The 26,894-nt window shown below is 39.8% G+C and overlaps 1 protein-coding gene across 2 annotated transcripts in view; it reads right to left on the minus strand.

Moving 5' to 3' along the window:
• Positions 1-26,894, minus strand: part of KPNA4 (karyopherin subunit alpha 4) — an 80,940-nt gene that overhangs the window by 47,692 nt on the left and 6,354 nt on the right. The gene's annotated exons all lie outside the window — the stretch shown is intronic.

The raw sequence follows: 26,894 nt of genomic DNA on the forward strand, positions 1-26,894 counted from the left end.
GAAAAGAATTAGCCAGTGAAAACCTTATGAAAGAAGTGGAATATTGTCTGATATACTGCTGGAAGATGAGTCCCCCAGGTTGAAGGCACTCAAAAGTTGACTGGGAAAGAGCCGTCTCCTCAAGGTAGAGTTGACTTTAATGATGTGGATGGAGTCAAGCTTTCAGGACCTTCATTTGCTGATGTGGCAAAACTCAAAATGATAAGAAACACCTGCAAACGTCCATTAATAATCAGAACCTGGAATGTACGAAGTATGAATCTAGGAAAACTGGAAATCGTCAAAAATTAAACGGAACACATAAACATCAATATTCTAGGCATCACTGAGCTGAAATGGACTAGTATTAGCCATTCTGAATCAGACAATCATATGATCTACTATGCCAGGGATGACAAATTGAAGAGGAATGGCGTTGCATTCATGGTCAAAAAGAACAGTTCAAGACATATCCTGAAGTATAACGCTGTCAGTGATAGGATAATATCCATATGCCTACAAGGAAGACTAGTTAATATGACTATTATTCAAACTTATGCACCAACCACCAAGGCCAAAGATAAAGAAACTGAAGATTTTTCCCAATTTCTGCATTTGAAATTGATTGAACATGCAATCAAGAATGCATTGATAATTACTGGTGATTGGAACACAAAACTTGTAAGCAAAGAAGAAGGATTGGTAGTTGGAAAATATGGCCTTGGTGGTAGAAATGATGCCAGAGATCACAAGACAGAATTTCGCAATGACTTCTTCACTGCAAATACCTTTTTTCAACAACATAAACGGCGACTATATACATGGACCTTGCCAGATGGAATACACAGGAATCAAATCGACTACATCTGTAGAAAGAGACGATGGAAAAGCTCAATATCATCAGTCAAAACAAGGCCAGGGGCCAACTGTGGAACAGACCATCAATTGCTCACACACAAGTTCAAGCTGACACTGAAGAAAATTAGAACGAGTCTGCAAGAACCAAAGTATGACCGTGAGTATATCCCACCTGAATTCAGAGACCATCTCAAGAATAGATCTGACGTGTTGAACACTAATGACTGAAGACCAGATAGGTTGTGGAATGACATCAAGATCATACATGAAGAAAGCAAGAGGTCATTAAAAAGACAGGAAAGGAAGAAAAGACCTAAATGGATGTCAGAGGAGACTCTGAGATATGCTCTTGAACATTGAGTAGCTAAAGCAAAAGGAAGAAATGATGAAGTAAAAGAAGTGAACAGGAGATTTCAAAGGGAGGTTCGAGAAGACGAAGTATTATAATGACATGTGCAAAGAGCTGGTGGTAGAAAACCAAAGAGAAGAACAGGCTTGGCATTTCTCAAGCTGAAAGGACTGAAGAAAAAACTCAAGCCTTGAGTTGTAATACTGAAGGATTCTATGGGGGAAAATATTAAACGACACAGGCTGTAGCAGTATATTGACAGGGAATTGCCAGAAATTCAAGCCAGATTCAAAAGAGGATGTGGAACAAGGGGTATCACTGCTGATGTCAAATGGATCTTGGATGAAAGAGAATACCAGAAAGGTGTTTACCTGTTTTTCACTGACTATGCAAAGGCATTTGACTATATGGATCATAACAAATTACAGATAACTTTGCTAAGAATGGGAATTCCAGAACACTTAATTGTGCTCATGAGGAACCTGTAGATAAAGAGGCAGTTGTTCAGAGAGAACAAGGGGATATACTGCATGGTTTGAAGTCAGGCAAGGTGTGCGCCAGGGTTGTATCCTTTCACCATATCTATTCAATCTGTATGCTGAGAAAATAATCCGAAAAGCTGGACTATATGAAGAAGAACGGGGCATCAGGATTGGAGAAGACTCATTAACAACCTACGTTATGCAGATGACACAACCTTGCTTGCTGAAAGTGAAGAGGACTTGAAGCAGTTGCTGATGAAGATCAAAGCCCACAGCCTTCAGTATGGACTGCAGCTCAACATAAAACAAAAATCCTCACAAATGGACCAATGATCAACATCACGATAAATGGAGAAAAGATTGAAGTCATCAAGGATTTCATTTTACTTGGATCCTCAAATCAACACCCATGGAAGCACCAGTCAAGAAATCAAGATGCAATGCGTTGGTCAAATGTCCTGCAAAGACCTCACCTTGAAGACTAAAGTGCGCCTGACCCAACCCATGGTGTTTTCAATTGCATCATATGCATGCAAAAGCTGGATAATGAATAAGGAAGACGGGAAGAACTGACACCTCTGAACTGAGGTGTTGGCAAAGAATACTGAATATACCATGGACTGCCAAAAGAACAAACAGCTCCGTCTCAGAAGTACAACAAGAATGTTCCTCAGAAGCAAGGATGGTGAGACTACATCTTAAATACTTTGGACGTGTTGTCAGGAGAGATCAGTCCCTGGAGAAGGACATCATGCTTGGTAAAGTAAAGAGTCAATGAAAATGAGGAAGACCCTCAACCAGGTGGATTGACACAGTAGCTGCAACAATGGGCTCAAGCATAACAATGATTGTGGGCATGGCACAGGACCGGGCAGTGTTTTGTCCTGTTGTACATGGGGTCGCTATGAGTCGGAATTGACTTGACGGCACCTAACAACATATATAGATGATTTTCTATCTTCATTGCACATTCATAGTCCCAAGTATTGAAAAGCTCATCAAAATTATTACTAGCTTTATAATACTGCATAAAAAAAAAATTTTTTTTTTTCGTAAGGCTTATAAAAATACAGAGGTACGTTACAGGCTCTCCTCGAAAAAAGCTATAGTCGCACAGATGACGTTACAAAGACAATACCTGGACAAGGTTAGTAAATTCAACTGAAGCGGGGGGGGGGGGGCAGGGGGAAACCCACAGTCTTTTCCCCTAAAAGTAAGCACTATTAAATTTACTATGCTTCTGACTTTTTTTTTCCTACTCTTTACCTTGTTTGTGTTTATTTTTAGATCTTAGCGCTCTTCCATGGTGGCATACACAGATCTACTTCATTCTCTCTAATGACCATGTTACTGCTCTATCACATACTGTAACCACTCTCTTATTTTTGAATATATACTCTTCTCTTTTTTAAGTCACCCACCGCACAGACACATGCCTACTGTAAAGCATTCAAATGTTCACAGCAATATACGTTCCATGTCTGTGTATAGATTCACCTCATTCTTTCTAATGACTGCATATGTCAAGACACATTAAGTGGAAACAGCAAGTTACAAAGTATTAAGTGTCTAATAAATATCCTAAACTTACATCCAATACTGAATTTTTGATCTTAAACAAACCTACTCCACCCCCATCTCAGCAAATGGCAACTCCATCCTCCCAACTGTGCAGGCTAAAAACCTTAGAGCCAGACTTGATTCTTCTTTACTCTCACATTTGACATTCAATGTTAGCAAACTCTGGTGGCTCGACCTTTAAACACACTCTTGTCTACACATCACCACCTCCCCTCGGCCTCTACTCTGATCCATCTCACCATGACCTCTTACCTAAATCACTGCACAAACCTCACACCTTGTATCCTCCTTCTACGCTTGTCCCCCACCGTCCTCCTCAGTTCATTTATATCAAAACGACCAGAATAATCCTCACGAAGAGTCTTAAATTTTGTGTACCACAGACTCCTTTGGCAGTCTGGTAAAACCTATGGATACCATCTCAGAATAGTGTTTTTAAATACAGAAAAGAAGTAATAATGGACGGAGCCTGAAGACATTATGGTATGCTGAGTGAAAAAAGTCAATCACAAAAGGGCAAATATTGTATGACCTCACTTATAAAAAAAAGATCAGAAAAGGCAAATGTATAGAGATTAAAGTTTATCAGAGATTACCAGGGTGGGAGGTAGGGGAAAAGGGGAAGTTACTGCTTATGGAGTATCGAGTTTTGGTTCACAGTGATAGAAAAATTGCATTGATTAAGGGTGGGGTTGCACAGCCGATTAATGTAATTGCTGTCAATAAGCTGTACACCTGGAAAAAGTTGAACTGGAAAAAGTTGAGTGATATATCTACAACAACGACCAAAAAAAAAAAAAAAAAAAAAGTGTAGGTGCTGAGGCTGCTTATGTACAATCAAACACCTCATGGGATTTGGTTCCTTGGTTTGGAGGTTCGAGGTCATGGTTTCATGGGACATCCCAACTAACTGGCTTAATAACACGGTCAGTGCTTCTGTTCTACCTCCCAGTTCATTTCACAGTGCCTGAAGTCTTAAAAGCTTGCAATGGCCAGCCAATGTACAATAACTGGTCTCTGTTCACCTGGAGCAACAGAGGAAGAAGGAGAGTCAGGAACAAGAGAAGTGGAACGTGGCTAACTGCCTCCATGAACAACTATCTCATGTGCCATGAGACCAGAAGAACTAGATGGTGCCTGGCTACCATTTCTAAACATTTTCATAGAAGATTCAATACACGAATCCTGGGTCAAAAGGGGGGAAAATGCACAACAGAATCTCAAATTCTCATGGACTTCAGGCTTTCTAAAGTCATGGTAGCTGGATAAACCCCTGAATTTATTACCCTGAGATAATCTTTAAACCTTAAGCCAAAAGATATCGCCTGCAGTCTTAAAACCAAAAAATATTTTAGCTTAACTAGTAAAAAAAAGTCTGCCTTGAGCATTATGCTCTTTTGAGAACTACCTGTATGGGATCAACTTGACAACAGCAAATCGAAAGGTGAGACAGGAACCCTAGGGGGCAACGAGTTAATGAGAGAGGAACAACCCAGAAAATGAATGTGAGAACGGTTGCACAACTCATCCATGTCGTTGAACTGTACATGTAGAAACTGTTGAATTGGTGTTATGTTTTGCTGTGTATTTTCTCAACAATAACAAAATAAACAAAATTGAAAAAAGAAAACATAAGATTGCAAAGGAAACCAACTGTATTGATATATACCAACCCCAAACTCATTGCTGTTGGGTTGTTACTCATTAACGACCCTACAGGACAGAGTAGAAGGTCCCATAGGGTTTTCAATGCTACAATCTTTACAAAGGCAGACTGCCACATCTTTCACCCCCAGAGCGGCTGGTGGGTTTGAATTGCTAACATTTCAGTTAGCAGCTGAGCACTTAACCAGTATGCCACCAAAGATCCTTTATTAACAAAATATATCAAAATATAAAAACAGAATTATCTAAATATGAAAAAAAAAAAAACACCAAATTGTAGTGCATGAGCTTTTTTATTATGACATTAAATAAGATCTAGTTCTTGCTGTGTGCTGTCAAGTCAATTTTCGACTCACAGTGACCCACGTGACAGAGTGTAACTGCCCCATGGGGCTTTCTAGGCTGTAATCTTTACAGAAGCAGACTGCCAGGTCTTTCACCCACAGAGCTGCTGGGTAGGTTTTAACTACCAACCTTCTCAGTTAGCAACCGAGTGCTTAACCACTGTGCCACCTGGGCTCCTTAATAACTACTTTAATTTCAAAGTAATGGTAAGTATACATGGCATTTCAGGATTTCTGCAACAACAACAATGTGGTTTTTATTGGTGGCGCCAAAGTCTCAAGTATCTTTAAAACTACTGTGGTTTACTGGCTATATTATTAAATGAAGGAAGTACTAAATTTCAAGGAGTCCTGGTTCTGCAGTAGTTAAGGGTTTTGCTGCTAACTGAAAGGATGACAGTTCGAACCTACCAGGAGAGAGATGGGGCATCTGCTCCTGTGACTACAGTCTTGGAAATCCTATGGGGTTTTAAATTTCAGTTAGAAGTTAGTGAAAATAAAGATAAAATTTTTTTCTCTAAAGATCCTCAAAAACCCAGTGCCGTCAAGTCGATACCGACTCATAGCGACCCTATGGGACAGAGCAGAACTGCCCCATAGAGTTTTCAGGAGTGCCTCGTGGATCTGAACTGCCTAACCTTTGGTTAGCAGCCATAGCACTTGACCACTACGACACCAGGGTTTCCCCCCTCAAGATTCCAGGCCCACCTTAATTCTACCTTTAAAGATCCCAGGCCCTCCTTAATTCTACCCACAGACTCTGTGGGAAGAAAGGTCCATGGACCCCTTAAAGAATCTCCTTTTAAAAATGCCAGTCAGATCACATCATTCCCCTGTTCAAAACTTTGCAACGGCTCCCCACTTCAGAGTAAAAGCCCAGTCTTTACAATAGCTTAAGTCCAGTCAAATCTTCCCATCTCATCCCCTTCCCATTACCACCTGTCAGACCTCAGCTCCTACCATTCTTTCCTTCACTCATTCTGCTGTACTCACACTAACCTTGCTATTTTTCTAACACACTGGTACTTCTCTTGCCTCAAGTTGTTAACTAATACACTATATAGCAACTGCTAGGAAGTTAACTTCAGAGCCAAACTACTTACGTTCAACTTTCAGCTCTCTGTGCCCCAGTTTCCTCATCTAAAAAAATGGGGATAAAATACCTACTTCATGAAGTCACTGTAAGGATTAAATATGTCAATGCATGTACAGTATGGAAACCCTGGTGGCATAGTGGTTAAGAGCCATGGCTACTAACCAAAAGATCGGCAGTTCGAATCCACCAGGCAGTCCTTGGAAACCCTATGGGGCAGCTCTACTCTGTCCTACAGGGTTGCTATGAGTCACAATCGCCTCGACAGCAACAGGTGTGGTTTTTTGGTTTGGTATATTTAAATAGTTCCTGGCACACAGCAATGTTAGTTATCACTGTTACTGCTATTACCTTAAGTAGAAATGCTCTTCCCCCAGTATCTGCAGGACTCACTCCCTCATCTCCTTTGAGTCTTTGTTCAAATATCACCTCCCTTGTGAGGTCTTCCCTTTCCTGACCATCCAGCAACACTCCCTCTGGGTACTCTCTCCCTTTATTTTTCTCCATCTCACTTATCACATCCTAATAAACCATATAACTTTATTTTGCGTATTGTTTCTGCCTTTACTAGAACATAAGTTCCACACTGTTGTTGTCGTCAGTCGCTGGCGCACTGCCTCTAACTCACGGAGACCTCACGTAACAGTAAGAAAGGTTGTGCGGACTGTGCCATCTTCACGATCATTGGTATGTTTGAGTCCGCTGTTGCTATTCTGTCAATCCAGCTCATGGAGGGTGTCTCCCACATTTTCACTGACCCTCTATTTTACCAAACATCATGTCCTTTTCTAGTCTTTACCGATGATGTGTCCAAAGTAAGCAAGCTGAAGTCTCACCATCCTTGCTTCTAAGGAGCAGTCTAGTTGATTTCTTCTAAAATTGATTTGTTTGTTCTTCTGGCCGTCCATGGTATATTCAATATTCCTTGCTGACGCCACAACTCAAATGCATCAATTCTTCTTCTGTCTTCCTTAGGAGGGGAATTTTCGCCTGTTTTGTGTAAGTACTGTACCCTTAGCAGTGCCTGACGTACCAGATGCACAACAAACATCTACCAAATGAAAAAACAATCTCATCCATGTAAAAAAAAAAAAAAACAAAGAAGACTGTACATACAAATTTTTGTATTCATACAAGCATTTTTTAAGGACAGAGTCCTTAAGTGTATTTGTTAGCTCAAAGAATACGCACATTTTAAATCAAGAGAGCCTACCAAATCGTCCTCTGAAAAGTGCATATGCCAAATGATTTCTCCGAGCAGTGTCCCATAGGATCCATTTCCCCACATTCTCATAAACACTAGCTATTACCATTTAAGAAAAAGCTTCACCAAACCAATTTTTGCCCATCTTGTAGTTTTTATTTGCATTTATTTCCTTGACTAGTAAGATGACTTCTTAGAACCTTTGCCAAATTTTCTTTTGTGATTTATCTTTTTGTTTCTGATGTGTAGGAATTCTTGTTAAATTCTGGACACCAATCTTTATTATTTGACTTTACTGCTATTTTTTTCCATATAAAGGTTTTTTTTGTTTCTATAAAGCATATCTGTCAATCTTTTTTTTTTTAATAGCTTCTGGGTTTTTTTTTTGGAAACTCCCCAAGATTATAAAAATAGGCTTCTATTTTCTTCTCATAACACTTAAAAAAAATTATTTCCCCTTTTTAGTTTTTTGATTTGTCTGAAGTTTATTTTGGGAACAGTGTATGGCAGAGTCCAGCTGAATTCCAAATGGATAGTCAATTGTTCAACATTATTTATAAACTAGTCCATAATTTCCCCACCGATCTGAAATACCAACTTTACTATGTACTAAATTCCTATAGCCACAGGTCTACTTCTGAACTCTTTATTTTTGTCTATATGAGAGCCAGTACCAAGCTGTTTTAATTACAGTAGTTTTATGACATAGCTGAATTTAAAAGGTGGGGCTGCTTCCTAGGGTTGAAAGGGTAGGGCTACCACCTCGAGTTCCGGAGGGCATGGCTGCTGTTTCCACAGGACAGAATAGGGCCACCCAGGGCTGAGGGGCATGTTTGCTGTCCTAGTGGGCCTAGAAAGGGGGCTAGCTGAGGGGCCTCTGCCCAGAATCTGAAGGGTAGGGCCTCTGCTCAGAAAATGGAGGGTGGGGCCAATACCTAGATATGCCTGGAGAAGAGGTTTATTTTCTAGCCTTGAGATCTAATGGAATTTGTCCTGCTAGATATTGGACTTGCTTGGTACCTGTGACCCTTTCTTTCCCTTTAACTTTTCCCTTTTGGAATGGGAATGTCTACCTCGTGCCTGTACTTTGGAAGCAGGTAACTTGCATCCTACGTTTCATAGGTTTACAGATGGAGAGGAAGTTTGCCTCAGGATAGATCTTACCCAGAGTCTCACCCATATTTAATTTAGATGATTCAGAAAATGAGTTTGGACTTAGAGCAGACGCTGGAATGGGTTAAGACTTTCGGGGATGCCGGGCTGGGGTGAATGTATTTTGCATGAGGGAAAGACATGAATTTAGGGGAAGCTAAAAGGTGGAGTGTTATAGATCAAATTGCATCCCTTGAAAGTTACGCTGAAGTCCTAACTCCTGCACCTACAAACACGACCCTGTTTGGAAACAGTTTTCTTCTATAAAGGTTAGTGATATCATACTCCAGTAGGGTCGGTTCTAAGCCTAATCCCTTCTGAGTGGTGTCTTATAAAAAGAGAACAGACACAGATTCACGGAGGCGGGGGGACAGGTAGAGGGACCATGTGAGGAACCATCTACAAGCCAAGGAATACCAAGGAAAACCAGGGACTACCTACAAGGAAGGACTCCCCCCAAAGCCAATGCCCTGATTTGGATTTCCAAGCTCCAAAACTGTTTTTTAAAGCCACCCATTTCTGGTATTTTTTGTTATGGCAGCAGTAGGAAACTAAAACATTCTTTCTCAAAATGTCTTAGCTAATCTTACATACGCATAAATCTTTTATCGCAATTTTTTTTTGTCAGATCAATTTATCTTTGCTTAAGTGAAGCTTGAGTGATCTTCAGAGCTCTGATACAGATATGGATTTTAAAAATATCAAGACTCAATTTAAAATTTAGTAAGTAGGCTGCAAAATGAATAAAATAGTCAAAACACTACAATAGGAGCTTTAACATTCACTATCTCATTTAATTATTATAGGTATAAGAAGAAATATTTCTTTTTACAAATGAGGAAACTAAGGCTTAGAGGGGTTAAGTAACTTGTCGAAGGTCACATGGCTAGTAAGTGTGACAGCTAGCATTACATTACATTAGAACCCAGACAGTTGGATACAAGGCCCATATACTTAATCACTAAGCCATGTTGTCTTCTACAAGTCTTAAAACCAAATATAGTTCCAGCCAGCTTCAGAGTCTCTGGTTCACACTAAATCAAAAGTACTATTACCAAGACTGTAGCACTGTGGGTTCAGTGGTACAATTCTTGCCGTCATGAGATGTCATGCACAGCTGCCACCATCTGTCAGTGGAGACTTGGTGTGTTGCTATGATGCTGAACAGGCTTCAGCAGCACTTCCAGACTACAATGGACTAAGAAGTAAGGCCTGGAGATCAACTTCCCAAAATCAGCCAATGAAAACCCTACGATGGATCACAACAGTCTGATCCACAACTGATCACGGGGATGGCACAGAACCAGGTAGCATTTTATTCCATTGTGTATGAGGTTGCCATGAGTAGGCCCCAACTTGATGGCGGCTAAAAACAACTATTATCAAGGCAAGGGCTTTGCACAGTATCACAAAAAGCAAAAAACAAAAATCAATGAATGACTCTAGGAAACAAAAAAACCATACAAAGAAAATAAAATTTATAAAACGTACTACTATTCAATAAATTAAATAAGGTGGAATTCTGAGGGAGAGAGGTATCTCTAGTCTTTTATTACTGACTGCTCCATCCAAAGTAGCAGGATTAAGGTAGAATGAACTCTGACTAACTTTTCAGTAGAGGAACTGTTAAATTCAAAATAATTACTGTAAATTTCCATATTTTGTTTACCCCAAAAAGAATTTTTCCATTATAGTGAATCTTATTACTAAATTTGGAATTTCTGATAATACAAAATTATGAATAAAGGATTTGTTAAACCAATTTAACACTGTAGTTGTACATAAGACTGAGTCTATTACTACCTACAGGAATTGTAAAACAAGAGATTTGACAATCCTTTTATTATAGAGTAAGAAAAGAGTTTTTTTCCCTTAAAAAAACAAACAAAAAACTACCACCTCCAAGATAAAGAGAACACTGAATAAACTGGTAGAAAAGTAGTCTATGCACCTCAGCTTGGCAGCATTTATCCATGTTTTTTATTGCAAAAAAAAAAACCCTCAAAAGTGGTATTAGATATTTAGGCATTTTCAAGTCACAACCTCATCTCAAATTAAGGACTCTTATTTTTCTCGGATCCCATGAACCAAACCCATTGTGTCGAGTTGATTCTGACGTATAGCGGCCCTATAGGACAGAGTAGAACTGCCCCACAGGGTTTCTAAGGAGCAGCTGGTGGATTCAAACTGCCAACCTCTTAGTTAGTAGCCAGACTCTTAACTGCCATGCCACCAGGGCTCTGGGTCCCACGAAAGGGGTATAAAGAGAGGGATGTTTTTTCTAAGTTTGCCCTTACGTTAGAGAGCAGGCTGTGTATCATACACACAGATATAATAGTTGTGAATTTCCACTACTTACAGGAAATCCTGGTGGCATAGTGGTTAAGTGTACGGCTGCTAACTGAAAGGTCAGCGGTTCAAATCCACCAGGAGCTCCTTGGAAACCCTAAGGGGCAGTTCTACTCTGTCCTATAGGGTCGCTATGAGTTGGAATCGACTCGACAGCAATGGGGTTTTACACTGATATAGCAAGTAGTAAGCCTTAGAATGGAAACCCTGGTAGCGCAGTCGTTAAGTGCTGCGGCTGCGAGCCAAAAGGTCGGCAGTTCGAATCCACCAGGCGCTCCTTGGAAACTCTACGGGGCAGTTCTACTCTGTCCTATAGGGTCACTAACCTTAGAATTTAAAAAAGCTGCCAAACTTGCCAAATGGCTTATGGGACAAAGAGAGCTATCTAAAGGACCAAGGCTGTAAATGAGGGCAGATCACCTACAATGTTTTATTTCTTTGTCATACAGTTACAAAATTCTAAATTCAGGCAAAAGAGGACAAGAAATTTTCCCAAAAAATTCAAACGAATTAATCTCACATAAATACAGAACGCTATCTCTATCAAAAAGGATTGTCATTTATATTTAACAAATACTTACTAAGGTCCCAAATATTTACTATGTGCCCAACTAGGTGCTGAACACTTTCTCTGCTCTTCTGGGGTGTGGGGTCTAGTACTTTCTTTCCAATTAGTGGCTACTTAATTTCTTTTAATTTTCAGGTGAGTTTAACCAATACACAGTTCTTTAAAAATCCAAAAAGTCATTAAGTTACAATATGTTCATGCAATAATATATTTCATGAAATTCAGATGTTTTGAATATTCTTGAACAAAAAGTAACAGGATTTAGATTAGCTAAGACTTAATTTCAGGAAAGAAACTTATAGAAACTCTTAAATTTTTTCTCATTAATTCTTTAGAATTAGCTTTAATTCTTCCTAGAGTTCATCATACAAAGAAATACAATACTTTTGATTTTATTTCACCCAGCCTGACTGTCATTCATACCCTAGGAAGATTACTAGTTAACAGCACTACAATCAAGAGAAAGTAAAAATTTTAAAAATTAAACAGGCAGGAGGAATCTCTTTCGAGGTGATGGGATATAGTTTAAAACTGGACTGTGGTAACGGCTGCACACAATCCTGAAATTTTAACTAAAAATCATTGAACTGCATAGTTTAGTTTACAGGTGAATTTTAGGATATGTAAACTATATCTCACAGAAAAGGCCACATAAGCCAGAGACTACATCAGCCCGAAACCAGAAGAACTAGATGGTGCCTGGCCACAGCCGATGACTGCCCTGACAGGGAACACAACAGAGAACCCCTGAGGGAGCAGGAGAGCAGTGGGATGCAGACCTCAAATTCTCGTAAAAAGACCAGATTTAATGGTCTGACGGAGACCAGAAGGACCCCGGAAGTCATGGTCCCCAGACCTTCTGTTAGCCCAAGGTGGGAACCATTCCCAAAGCCAACTCTTCCGACAGGGACTGGGCTGGACTATGGGATAGAAAATGATACTGGTTAAGTGTGAGCTTCTTGGATCAAGTAGACACGTGAGACTCTCTGGGCAGCTCCTGTCTGGAGGGAAGATGAGAGGGCAGAGGGGGTCAGAAGCTGGCCGAAAGGACACAAAAATAGAGAGTGGAGAGAAGTGTGCTGTCTCATTAGGGGGAGAGCAATTAGAAGTATACACCAAGGTATATATAAATTTTTGTATGAGAGACTGACTTGATTTGTAAACTTTCACTTAAAGCACAAAAAAAACAAACAAATATGTATCTATATATCTCTATAAAGTTGTAAAAAATCACACACACATCTGCCCAGCAGGGGTTACTCTTCTATGACTACACCATTTAGAGCCTCCTGGAATGATTCAGTCATTCATTCAAACATTTACCAACTCGCCTATCTGCCAGGCACTAGAAATACAAAGATGCACCAGACATAACATATCCAGGCCCTTAAGGAAGTAATACTCTTACGGTACAGAAATACAATTATAATTCAGTAAAATAACAAGACCAAATATTTAGTAAATATTAGGTGCCAAACACCATTCTAAGCATGTTAAATGGCTTAACTCATTTAATAACTGTAAATGTGTTATAATGTGCACACAAGGTACCCTGACAGCAGACAATACTAAAGACGATATGTAAGTGGAATCTTCCAGAAGGCCATTTAAAGGAAAGGCATTCTAGGTAGAAAAGACAGCATATACAAAGAGAGAATTACAAAAGATGGCATGTGCAGAGATGTTTTGAAGAATGTCAGAAGCCAGGAATGGAAAGACAGTCAAGAAGCCAAATCTAGTAACCGTATCTATCATAAGCTATACGGCATTTCAGAGAAAAGTGAGTTACTGGTGTTTTAAACACAGATGATTATTGCAAGAGACATACTTAGTAGGTACAACAGCTGCTCAACCCAATTAATGTAGTATATCAACAGTTAAGAATAGCATAACTACAGAAGTCTGTTTTCCCATTTTTTTCCTATTTCTCCCTCCTTTCATCTGTACTTGTACATCTCTTCACCACCAGCCCCCATGGTGCTTATTTATACCTCTGCCAGATAGTATATGTGCTGACGAACTGCATGTGATTAGCAGATAAACTCTGAATTTTACATTTATGACATTAAAAGGGAAAATTTTAAATGCCCAATATTGTTAAAAGCTTACTCGAATGGGTCAATAATTGACGTCTAGTCTAGTTAAAAACATCTAATCTTTGGTTTAGAAAAGTTCATTTAAGTAGGAAGTTTAGTTCTAATTTTCAAACTGGATTTATTACCTAAGAGAGAGTATGTATTAGTAGTAGCGGTAATGGAGAAAAGATCTAATTAGTACTATTGGTGATGGGCAAAAGTCTTCATAAACAGAACAAAGTTCTTACCTCTTTTCAACTAGTGAAAAGATTAATGGAGGTAGAGTAAATGTAAGTAAAGAGGGCTTTGAAACTAAATTTAGGGCTGTTGTTAGGTGCTAACGAGTCACTTCTGACTCACAGTGACCCTACGTACAACAGAAGCACACACTACCCGGTCCTGCGACACCCTCATAATCGTTACGTTTGAGCCCATTGTTGCAGCCATCATATCAACCCAGCTCACTGCGGGTCTTTCTTTTTTTCGCTGACCTTCTACTTTACCAAGCATGATATCCTTCTCCAGGGACTGAGGTCAATGTGTATAGTTGCCGTTTATGTTGATGAAGAAAGGTATTTGCAATGAAGAAGTCATTGGTCTTGCAAAATTCTATCACGCGATCTCTGGCATTGTTTCTCTCACCAAGACCATATTTACCAACTACTGACCCTTCTTCGTTTCCAACTTTTGCATTCCAGTCACTGGTAATTATCAATGTATCCTGACTGTATGTTTGATCAATTTCAGACCGCAGAAGTTGGTAAAAATCTTCAATTTCTTCATCTTTGGCCTTAGTGGTTGGTGGGTAAATTTGAATCCTATTTGTATTAACTGGTCTTCCTTGTAGGCATATGGATATTATCCTACTCGGGATAAATCTTGAAATGTTCTTTTTGGCAATGAATGCGACACCATTCCTCTTCAAGCTGTCATTCCTGGCACAATAGACGACATGACTGTTCCATTCAAAACGGCCAGTACCAGCCCATTTCGACTCACTAATGCCTAGGATATTGATGTCTATGCATTCCATTTCATTTTTGATGGTTACCAATTTTTCTAGATTCATACATTTCACATTCTGATTATTAATGGATGTTTGCAGCTGTTTCTTCTCATTTTGAATCATGCCACATCAGCAAATAAAGGTCCTGAAAGCTTGACTCCATCCATGTCATTAAGGTCATTTCTACTTTGAGGAGGCAGCTCTTTCCTAGTTGTATTTTGAGCTCCTTCCAACCTGGGGGGCTCATCTTCCGGCACTATTATCAGACAATGTTCCACTGCTGTTCATAAGGTTTTCACTGGCTAATTCTTTTCAGAAGTAGACTGCCGGGTCCTTCTTCCTAGTCTGCCTTAGTCTGGAAGCTCAGCTGAAACCTGTCCGGTACGGGTGACCCTGCTGGTATTTGAACACCGGTGACATTGCTTCCAGCATCACAGCAACACACAAGCCCCCACAGTATAACAGATGCGTAGGGTAGGAAGCCAGAAAGTTAACTTTGACAAGCTACTGCAAGAGTTTTAAGAAATAATTTTAGTCTACAGAAGCCATACTTTAAAATGACCTACATTCAAATTATAAGCATTGAAACTTAACATATTATTATGAACATAATGAAAATAAAAATATGATTTCTCTGCTGATCTGGTGTATTCTCAGATAAGAAAAACAATTCTTTTTTTCCATTTACCAAACAACATCAGGTTAAAATGAAACACGATTAAGGAATGCTTTCCTTCTATGCTATATGATTAAAGAACATTCAAATTCATGGTTTTCCTATGGAAAAAAAATTAAACAAATAGCATTATAGAATTTTATAACTGACTTCCCCAAAATACCAAGGCTCAGATAGCTGGGGCCCAATTCAATGTTCTTTATACTACACTACTTTTTCATTTTAGTCTGCTTTTCTTATGTACTTTTGTCTATCTTCAGATATTTTTCCTTCCCTTTTCCCTCAATGTTTATTTAAAAAAAATTCTTTAATTTTTACTTGTAAGCTTATTTCAATGACTTCGAACTTGGCAATAAAAAACAAACGAAAAACCTTCATTAAAAGCCAAATTACTGAATTACTTTACTATTTTAAAAGCATAACTCTTTAGTTATGCTCACAAAACTAAACAGATATGTACATCTACATGGAAAGCTATTCATTCATCCAACAATGTTTACTGAACTATGTCCTACATAGTTCTTGGCGTTAAGGATATAACCCCAGAAGCCTACTGCCGTCGAGTCGACTGCAACTCACGGCAACCCCACAGGGTCTCCAAGGTTGTAAATCCCTACAGAAGCAGGCTGCCACATCTTTCTCCTGAGGAGTCACTGGTGGTTTCAAACCGCTGACCTTTCGGTTAGCAGTTGATTGCTTTAACCACTGTGCCACCAGGGCTCCTGTTAATGATATAGTAGGGAACGAAATGAGAAAATTTCCTGCTTTCACGGAACTTATATTTTAGGTGGGAAGAAAGAGACAATAAATAAAACTAAAATGTATAGTGTACAAGATGGTGATAAATATTAGGGAGAAAAATATAAAGCAGGGAAGGGGGATAATTTTAAATAAATACCTTAAGAAAGTAAGTGAGTACACAAAGCCATGTGGGTATTTGGTTTTTTTTTTTAATTCAAGGTAGAGGGATTAGCAAGTAAAAGAGGCCTAAATATGAAAGAATTTAAAGCAAGGAGGCAGGCGACAGGCAATGAAAGTAGTAGGAAATGGATGGGCCATTTTGGCATTTACTCCCAGTGGGTTTGGGCATTCCGACTCGGAATAATCCCAGGGGCTGTGCTGGCAATACGCTGTACCTGCAGTAATCCAGGCAAGAGAGAACAGTGGCTTGTACCTGAGTGGTGGCAGTGGGCGTTGTGGGATGCAGCTGAATTCTGGATATATTTTAAAAATCAAACCTCCAAAATTTGCTAATAGACTTAATAAGACTGAAAAAGAGGAGACAATGATGGCTTCAAGATTTCTGGCCCAAGCAACTGCCATTCACTGAAGTAGGACATGATCAGTTTTGGACACGCTACGTTTACGGTGCATACAATGGTATCAAAATAAGCTGTCAAGTAGTGAACTGAGTCTGGAGTTCAAGGGAGACACTGGGCCTATAAATATGAACTTAGGAAGGCATCAGTATATACATGCTATTTAAAGCTAGGAGACTAGGTGGGATGCTCTGTGAGTTAGCACAACCCGGGGGAATTCAGAATTAAGGCAACCCAGGATCTGTGACAATCCGGAACCAAGGGAAAAAATTATTTCTCAAGGAAGCATGATTAACTGTGTCACATGCTACTAACAGGTGAAATAAGAAGAGAGCTGAGAACTAACCACTGGATTACTAAATACACATCCACTTACTTTACAAATTTAATACGGCTAATCGCTGTCGTAGAAACAAATGTCCCAGCATTTCATAAAACACTGAGATCTCACCAAACAAAAACAAAATCCACTCTCCTGCCCTCCTTTGCTTAAGTCACTCTGCGGACAAAGTCCTACTTTTGACTAAGTTGTGGTATTTCTGGGACATGCCTTTGACTAAATTTGTGTCAAGTGTCCATAAGTGTTCCTTCTACAATGCAGCCAATGGAGCAGACTACATTTTAACACAGAACTTTCCAAATCAGCCACTTCTACAAGAATGAACTTAATTAAAAATCAACCACAAAATGTGTAAAATATAAAAGTATAGAAAATCATAACAGATACCTATGTACTAATAAATGTTACTGTTTGTCATATTTGATTTTTAAAGAAATAAAAATAAAATGCTATAGATACTGCTAAAATCTCATTACATCCTCAACGCTCTCCATTCTCTCATTTTCTTTTTCCTCCAGAAGCAATCCCTTTTCTGATTTCATTAGTGTAATTCTCATGTCTTTACTGTATGTCAATAATAGTTTTATATATTTAAAATTTTTTTACATGAATGGCATAATGCCATACATATCCTTTGCAATTCTCTTTTCTCTACAAAAAACATGACAAGTAAAAACAAAATATCCAAACATGGGTACAGAAATAACTAAGAGTTCAATAAAGGAAGGAGTGATATGAATTGATGAGATTAGGGAAAATTTAACCAAGGCCTGGAGGCTTAAGTTCGACTTGTAAGCATAAATAAAAAAATGGGAAAGTAAAGGGAAGACTAGAAGGTGTTTCCAATAGGGACCCAACAAAACCAAAGATAGAATGCAGTACTAAATGCTAAAGGTGAAGGGGGTTCACCTACCTGAAGTGGTAGGAGAGTCAGAGATGAAGTTATATGCATAGGGAGTCATAAACTAAAAAAGTAAGCACTAATTTGGTCAGGAAATTTTATGTTTGCATCTTCACTGGCATTTAAGAGTTCCTCATATGCAGCAAACACTCAAATGTATCTGCTAAACTAAACTGAGAGCCTGAAATGTCTAGCTTATTAAGAACTGCTGACTGCCTCTTGTGTAAGATAACAGGAAGCCAATAGAAGTTTCTAAGTAGAACAGTGAGAATGACAATGGTGCTCTGGGACATTTACTGAAGTAACTGTGTACCACTGGTTCTATTCTGGGACAATTTTGCCACTCACAGGACATTTGGCAATTCTGGAGACATTTTTGGTTGCCACAACTGAGGGGAGAGGGAAGTACTGGCATCTTGTGAGTAGAGGCAAGGTATGCTGCTAAACAACTATTATATTTGCATGTACGATACACAGCCTGCTCTGTAACATAAGGGCTAACTTAAAAAAAACAGCCTTCTTTTATACCCCTTTCGTAGAACCCCAGAAAAACACAAGTCCTTGATTTGAGATGAGGTTGTAACTAGAAAACATCTTAATGTGCTAAACTTTTAATTAGCTTGTTCAGGGATGGTCTCTCTGAAGTGAGAGATGTTGGAAAGGTAGCCAGGGACCAGATTTGCCAAGGCCTTGAAGATCTCAGTAAAGAGTTTGGATTTTATTCTAAATACAATAAGAAGCTACTGAAGTAGAGGAAGGGGTGGGCATGATTTATGTTTTTAAAGAACCACAATGGTTATTTTATAAGCTGGAAAGGAGTAACAGCAGAAACAAGGTGACCACTGTGGAGAGATGGGGTAATAATGATTTGCCCTAGATTAGAACAGTGTGTAGAAGATTAACAGAAGTCACATTAACTAAATAATGTCACACTTAAAATGTCTAAAGAGAAACTGCTCTTTTTGGAGATGCTGCTGCAGAAGCAGTCAAAGGGCGCTCCTTATCATGTGACATCCCTCGCCCACCCCCTCCCCAGCGACACACCACAGCTGACTGGTGGTAAAAGGAAAAGCACCTGACTCCAGGGAAGCCCATCTATGCGCAGGTCTGCGATAAAAAACTATCTGATGCTGCTTGGGCAGAGCTTATCAGCTCAGTCAGATTCCCTCTCTTAGTAATTTAACACAGTATTACATAAGGACTAAGCCAGTATCAAAAAAAAAAAAAAAAAAAGACAACTTTGCAGCTGAGTTAGCAGCTGCCAGAACAGTACAGCAGTCAAGATCTATGAGTTCCTACCAGCAGGACACTCATACTAAAGTAGATTGGATACTCTGAGAATTGGTCCCTTCCCTTTCCTAACACTCCACACCTTTACTTTAAAGCTAGTCAGAATAAGGGTGCTCCTCACATTCTTAAGGAAACCCTGGTGGTGTAGTGGTTGAGAGCTACGGCTGCTCACCCAAAGGTCCGCAGTTTGAGTCCACCAGGTGCTCCTTGGTTTTACATTCTTTAAGAGCCTAATCAAAACAAGCACCTCGAAGGTGGAATTTTAATTTTACAGATGTTGAAATTGAAGCTGAAAAAAAAAATTATTAAACTTTTCTACTGGCACAAGGAGCCCTGGTGGCACAGAAGCTAAGAGCTATGGAGAGCTCCAGCTGATAGCCAAAAGGCTGGCAATTCTAATCTACCAACCACTCCATGGAAACCCTCTGGGGCAGCTCTACTCTGTCCTATAGGGTCGCTATGAGTCGGAATGGCAAGGGTTTTTTTTGTTTGTTCGTTTTAGTTGCATATAGCTATCGAAATGCAATCCAAGGTCTTCTCATTCTCAAAATCAAGCTTTCCCATAAATCCCAAGGGAAGAGCTATATATCTGACACAAAATATTTAGGATTTCCTTTCCCTTCAAGTTAAAAGATTATCTGTTGCAAAATCGAGTTTAGGAAAGAAAGATAAGGGAGGCGCTACAACCCTAGCTCACAATGGTTGAATATTTCCACAGGATCAGTTTAAGGTCAGAGATCTGAGCGATCTTGACCTGCGCTAGGATGTAAGCTCCCTTAGAATAGGGATTCAGCCTTTGTTATTCATTGTTCTGTCCTCACTGCCTGCAACAGAACTGGGACACAGATGCTGAAGAAATATTTGCAGAAAAAATGAATTCAATACAGGGAAGAACAGAAGAGGAAGTCAGTGAAAAAGAGCTGCTTAGAGTTTCCCAGTGACCCTAAGGTAGTGGAAAGCTAACCCGACCCCCACTCATTTGTCTTGATTCTTTGTTAAAAATAAATAACAGCTTCACTGAGATACAATCCATGCAATTCACTCCTTTAAAGCGTACAATTCAGTGGTAGGTACTTTATTCACAAAGTTGCACATCACCATTGTCTAATTCCAGAACACTTTCATCACACCTTGAGGAAACCCTTTCCCCGTTAGTAGTCACTCTCCATTCCTCCAACTACCTCAGCTCTAGGCAACCACTCATGTACGTTCTGTCTCTTCAAATCTGTCTATTTTGGACATTTTATATAATAAATGAAAGTATACAATATATGATCTTTTGTGACTCGCTTCTATCACGCAGCATGTTTTCGAGGCTCATTCATGCTGGAGCATGTATCACTAATTCATTGCTTTTTATGGCCAAATAATATCCCATTGTATGGATATAAGGAGCCCTGGTAGTGCAGTGGTTAAAGCGCTCGGCTGCTAACCGAAAGGTCGGCATCTTAAACCCACCAGCAGCTCCGCAAAAGAAAGATGTGGTAGTCTGCTTCCTTAAAAGATTCATAGGCCCTAATACACGGCATTAACAGAATACAAACCACAACGAACAGCACACAAGCGCCAGAGGATAAGCTGGATAGCTGGGATCTTCTAAAAATTAAACACTTAGGCTCATCAAAAGACTTCACCAAAAGAATAAAAAGAGAACTTACAGGCTGGGAAAAAAAAATTGGCTATTACAAATCAGACAAAAGTCTAATTTCTAAAATCTACAAGAAAATCCAACACCTCTACAACAAAAACACAAATAATCCAATTAAAAAATGGGCAAAGGAAATGAACAGACACTTCACCAAAGAAGATATCTGAGCAGCCAAGAGACACATGAGGAAATGCTCACGACCTTTAGCTATTAGAGAAATAACAAATCAAAACCACAATGTGATACCATCTCACCCCGGCCTTACTGGCACGAATCAATAAAACGGGAAATAACAAATGCTGGAGAGGCTGCAGGGAGATCGGAACTCCTGTGCATTGCTGGTGGAAATACAAAATGATACAGCCTTTTTGCAAAACAATACGGAGCTTCTTTAAACCAAAACCCAGTGCTGTCGCGTCAATTCCGACTCATAGCAACCCTATAGGGCAGAGCAGAACTGCCCCATAGAGTTTCCGAGGAGCGCCTGGCGGATTTGAACTACCGACCCTTTGGTTAGCAGCTGTAGGACTTAACCACTACGCCACCAGCGTTTCCATAGCGCTTCCTTAAAAAGCTAGAAATAGAAATAATATATGATCCAGAAATCCCACTCCTAGGAATACACCCTAGAGAAATAAGAGTTGTCACATAGACAGACATATACACACCCATACTCACTGCAGGACTGTTCACAATGGCAAAAAGATGGAAACAGCCAAGGTGCCCATCAACCTAGATGCCCATCAGCAGATGACTGGATAAACTGTGGCACATACACACAACGGAGTGTTACACAATAAGGAACAACGACGAATCTGGAGGGCATTACGCTGAGTGAAACAGATCAATCACAAAAGGACAAATACTGTATGAGGCCACTACTGTAAATACTCATAAAAAGGTCTATATATAAAATGAAACAATCTTTGATGGTTATGAGGGAGGGAAGGGGCGGGGATGGAAAAGCACTTAATAGATAAGTAGAAACTTTGGTGAAGGGTTAAGACAGTACACAATACTGGGGAAGCCAGCACAACTTGTACAAGGCAAGGTCATGGTAGCTCCAGAGACACATCCAAAACGCCCTGAGGGACCGAACTGCTGGGCTGGGGGCTGTGGGGACCATGGTCTCTGGGAATATCCAGCTCAACTGGCATAACATAGTTTACAAGGAATATGTTTTACATTCTACTTTGGTGAGTAGCGCCTGGAGTCTTAAAAGCCTGTGAGCAGCCATCTAGGATACTTCACTGGTCTCGCCCCTTCGGGAGCAAGGAAGAACGAAGAAAACTAAACATACAAGGGAAGACTAGCCCAAAGGTCTAACTGACCACATCTAGCACAGCTTCCACCAGACTGAGACCAGTACAACTAGATGGTGCCTGGCTACCACCACTGACTGCTCTGACAGGGTCCGGGACAGAGCTAGAGAAAAACGTAGAACAAAATTCTAACTCAAAAAGAAAGACTTGCTGGCCTGACAGAGACTGAAAAAACCCTGAGAGTATGGCCCCCGACACCCTTTTGGCTCAATAATGAGGTCACTCCTGAGGTTCACCCTTCAGCCAAAGACTGAACAGGCCCACGGGATATAACAAGACTAAAGGGGTGCACAGCCCTGGGGCAGGGACTGGAAGGCTGGAGGGAACAAGAAAGCTGGTAATAGGGAACCCAGGGTTGAGAAGGGAGAGTGTTGGCATGTCATGAGGTTGTTAACCAATGTCATGGAACAATGTGTGTACTAACTGTTTGATGAGAAACTAGTTTGTTCTGTAAACTTTCACCTAATGTACAATAAAAAAAAAAAATTAAAAAAAAGATTCACAGCCTTGAAAACCCGACGGGGTAGTTCTCCTCTGCCCTACAGGATGACTATGAGTTGGCACTGACTCGACGGCACTGGGTTTGCATGCGGACATACCACATTTTGTTTATTCATTTATCAGCTGATAGACATTTGAGGTATTTATACTTCTGGGTCATCATGGATAATGCTGCTATAAACATTCACGTACAAGTTTCTAGGTAAACGTATATTTTCAATCCTCTTGGTTATACGCTTAGGAGTGGAATGGCTGGGGTACACAGAAATTCTGTTTAACTTTTTGAGGAACTACCAAACTATTATTACAAAGTGCTGAACTGGTTTACATTACCACTAGCAATGTATGAGGGCTCCAATTTCTCCACGACCCTAAAAAAAAAAAAAAAACCTGTTGCCATTGAGTGGATTCCAACTCACAGTGACCCTACAGGACAGAGCAGAACTGCCCCATAGGGTTTCCTAGGAGCAGCTGGTGGATTCGAACTGCCGACCTTTTGGTTAGCAGCTGATCTCTTAACCACTGTGCCACCAGGGCTTACCAACCTTTTATTTTTTACTTTTCTGATTATACCCACCCTGGTGGGTGGGAGGTGATAATTTCATTGTAGTTTTATTTGCGTTTCCCCTAATGACTAATGATGATGTTCACCTTAGCATTTGTTTATTGGTCTTAACTAAGCTTTTTATCATTTAAAAATTGTTACTCTTTTAAAGCTAGAGAACAAAAGGGAGTTGGGAAAAAGTATATGCTTGTAACACAATGAACACCTCCACGTAATACTCAGAGGTGAAATAAGGAGCCACTGTGTATCTGTACTGCATGGTGGCACTTTATAGTCTTCAACAGGCCTTTTTTCCTCCTTTCTTCTTATTCTAAGAGACCCCTCATTCTTGTGGCCAACCTGTGGTTTAAAGTGGAGCTACCAATACCGTCTCATCCCCCCGCCCCACACACAGCTGGACACATGGTACATGACCTCATCATGGCCAATCACAGTACTGTATTCCTCAGCCCATGGTGATTTAGTATAAGCATGCAATCAGAGTTTGGCCAAAAGACCAAACCGACAACAGCAACTCACAAGATTAGTAGAAAACGTACGGGTCAATGAGTTTATGTTAACGGAGGAGGTACAACTCAGAAAAAGGGTTGAAGGGTGGTTGCATAACTTCAAGAATGTAGTCAATGTCACTGTATTGTGCATGTAAAAATTGTTGGACTGGTGTATGTTCTGCTGCGCATTGTCAACAACAACAAAAACCATTAAAAAAAAAAAAAAAAAGACTGGCCATTCAGGCCCCTTCCTAGACTTTCACTGGCACTTTCCTCTTATTAAATGCCAGCTCTAGCTCTCACTTACCCCTGTAATGAGAGCCAGATACCCCCGTTATGCCAAAACTAATCTGAGCTGGGTTTTCGTTCCCTAAAATAGATCAGCTCTTTTAACCTAAAGTATCAGCCCTAACTTTTAATATCGACATTATCTGAAAGGACTTTATAGTATCCTTAAAGCCATTATTTAAAAGTATTCAAGAAAATACTTGTGTTTCATATTTACTAAAGCAACAGGAGGAATGCAAATAACTTGAAATTCTTAAGAACATATTTTGCTTATTTTTCTGAACCAGTAACAGCTGAAACTGGCTAGAAAGGACCAAGGTGAAGGAAGAGGCAGGAAGGATGGTGAATAGGAGACCACTTAATGTAAGGCTTTCAGGATACAACTACTAAATAAAATTTATCTAACACCAAATTTAAAGAACCACAAAGATTCGCTATAAAAACTAAAACAAGTATTAAGAGTTGATATTAGGCAAATAAACTTTCATCAAAGAACAGAAAACTGAGATAGGTCGCTATGAGTCGGAATCAACTGGAGGGCACTGGGTTACTGGGTTATTAGAAAGTACGTCCACCACCCAATTAGGAAATGCATTATCTTTAGGATTTTGAGTTGTTAAAAAAAATTTACCGAAATTCCAGGTTTGCAAAAAAACAAAACAGAAAAACCCCACTATTATAAATGTAATTTACATTCATTTGAGCATAAGTTAAATTTAAAGTAAAAGGGATAGGTGACCAAATCCTGTTCTACCTGTGAATGAACACTCATAGAAAAAAGTTTAACCTTTTTAGTAATCAAACAATTCTTGTATTATCAGCAAATACCTGATAAAATTTGAAAAATCACAGATCTCTAATAAGCATGTGAATAAAAGATGTTTTCTGGTTAAATCTACAATATTGTGGGAAAAGTTTTAAAATCTACAAAAACAAAGTATCTATTAACCTACTTACAACAGAGGATTGGAGAAATGGAACCAGAAACTAGTAATCTTGTGACAATTTGGCTGAAGCAGGTGGGAGAGGAAAAAAAAGCTTTCCGTTGGGGCCTAAGTTGGGGGAAAAGGAAGGCTTCCCCAGTTCCTGGGATGCCCTCTGGGTTACAGCACATAGTTCTATACAAGGAATCACAAACAAAATGCTATTCTGACAGAAGACAGAGAAGTTTACTTAGATGCAGTTTATGATGAAGTTGACAGTAGTAAAAGTCTCCATTCACTCTATATTATATGCCCGGCACTGTTAAGCACTTACATATGTTTCATTTAATCTCTGACGATATTATAAGGCAGGAATTTCTACTGATTTTCCAGGAGGGGAAATGGTTTAGGGAGAGTAAGTAACTTCCATATCTATTAAATGGAAGAATCAGTATTCAAACCCAGGTCTAAATGACTCCACGGTGCCTATACTTTAACCCCTATACTCTGGTGTCTTTTAAGAGTATACACTAATTAAAAAATGACAGTCACTTTTAACAGAACCAAGTATAATAACTAAGAATGTGTTTCTCACAAGTCTGGTCCATATGCCTCAGCAGGGCTCTGAGACTCTTCCTGAAGGTCTACAAGGTCAAAACTATTTTTAAAATAATACTAATTAACATCAGTACTTTTTTTTATTGTGTTAACATTTGCACTGATGCAATGGTGGGTAAAGCTGCTGAAGCCTTAGCTTATGTAAGGCAATGAATTAGTCGTCACTATTTTAAAGTTAAAAAAAAGGCCAGTTTCACTGAAGGATGCCCTCGATGAGCAGTAAAAATTACTGTTATTAAACACCGGCCCTTTCTAATATTCTATGTGATAAAAATGGGAATTAGCACAGAACACTTCTACAGCATACGCACTCCTGCAGTTGATGTTCTCAAGGAAAAGTACTTGTGCAATTGTTTGAGTTGCAAATTCAACTAGCCACTTTTTACACTGAACACTGTCTCTACTTGAAAAAACAAATGACAGACAAATAATGGTTATTCAGACTTAGTGTCTGGCAGATGTTTTCCCAAAAATAAATGATGTGAGCTTATGGTTTCAAGGACTACAAATAACAGTACTAGTTGTTGATGATAAAATCCAAGCTTTTCAAGTGCAACTCTGAATTTTGGAAAACCTGTATTGTAAAAATGACATGAGGGCAGTGCCTGACCTCCTTTAACTTCACAAGGGGGAAGGAGAACTAAGATCAACCGCCCAAGGCTGATTCCCATGAGGTCGCGGTCAGACATGCCTTCTCTCTCCGGCATCTTTACCAATTTTGACCCCAACTGGCCCTCCCACAGCACTCTCTACTTTTCTGGGGAGTTTGATTATTCACTGCAACGGCCACAGAGAACTCTCAAACCACACTCATGATTACGGGGTTTATGACAGAAGTTACAGCGCAGGCTCAGGAATGCTCAGGATACAGTTCTTTCATCAGGACTACCTCTCCCCAGCTGTACTTGTAGGCATGCCTCTCCCCGGCCCTAGGCCTCTGCCGAAAGGCATTCAGCTTTCCCCCTCCCTGGCCTGGGGCCACCTCCCTGCTGCCGGGTCTCTCCTGCCACCACTTCTCACCATCTTCAAGGTTACAGCTTGCTCTCTCTCACGGTCTCCCACTTCTGGGAGCTTCTCAGCAAAAGAATTCAGGATCCAAAGGATTGTGCTCTCTGCTCCTAGCTGTTCTTCCTTGGTGGTGGTAGGATCCTCCTCTCTGCTCTGGAATTAGCTCTTTTTTTAAGGGAAGACTGGCCAATCCCCTTGGTGGACCACAATTACCTTATCACGCAATCACCTGCCCAATCACCAAGGTGGGAGTTACAAGGCAATGGCTAGAAAGGCCACACACAAAAGTAATCAATCGC

Source organism: Loxodonta africana, chromosome 23, assembly GCF_030014295.1.
Source record: "Loxodonta africana isolate mLoxAfr1 chromosome 23, mLoxAfr1.hap2, whole genome shotgun sequence".
In the NCBI taxonomy this organism is placed as follows: Eukaryota; Metazoa; Chordata; class Mammalia; order Proboscidea; family Elephantidae; genus Loxodonta; species Loxodonta africana.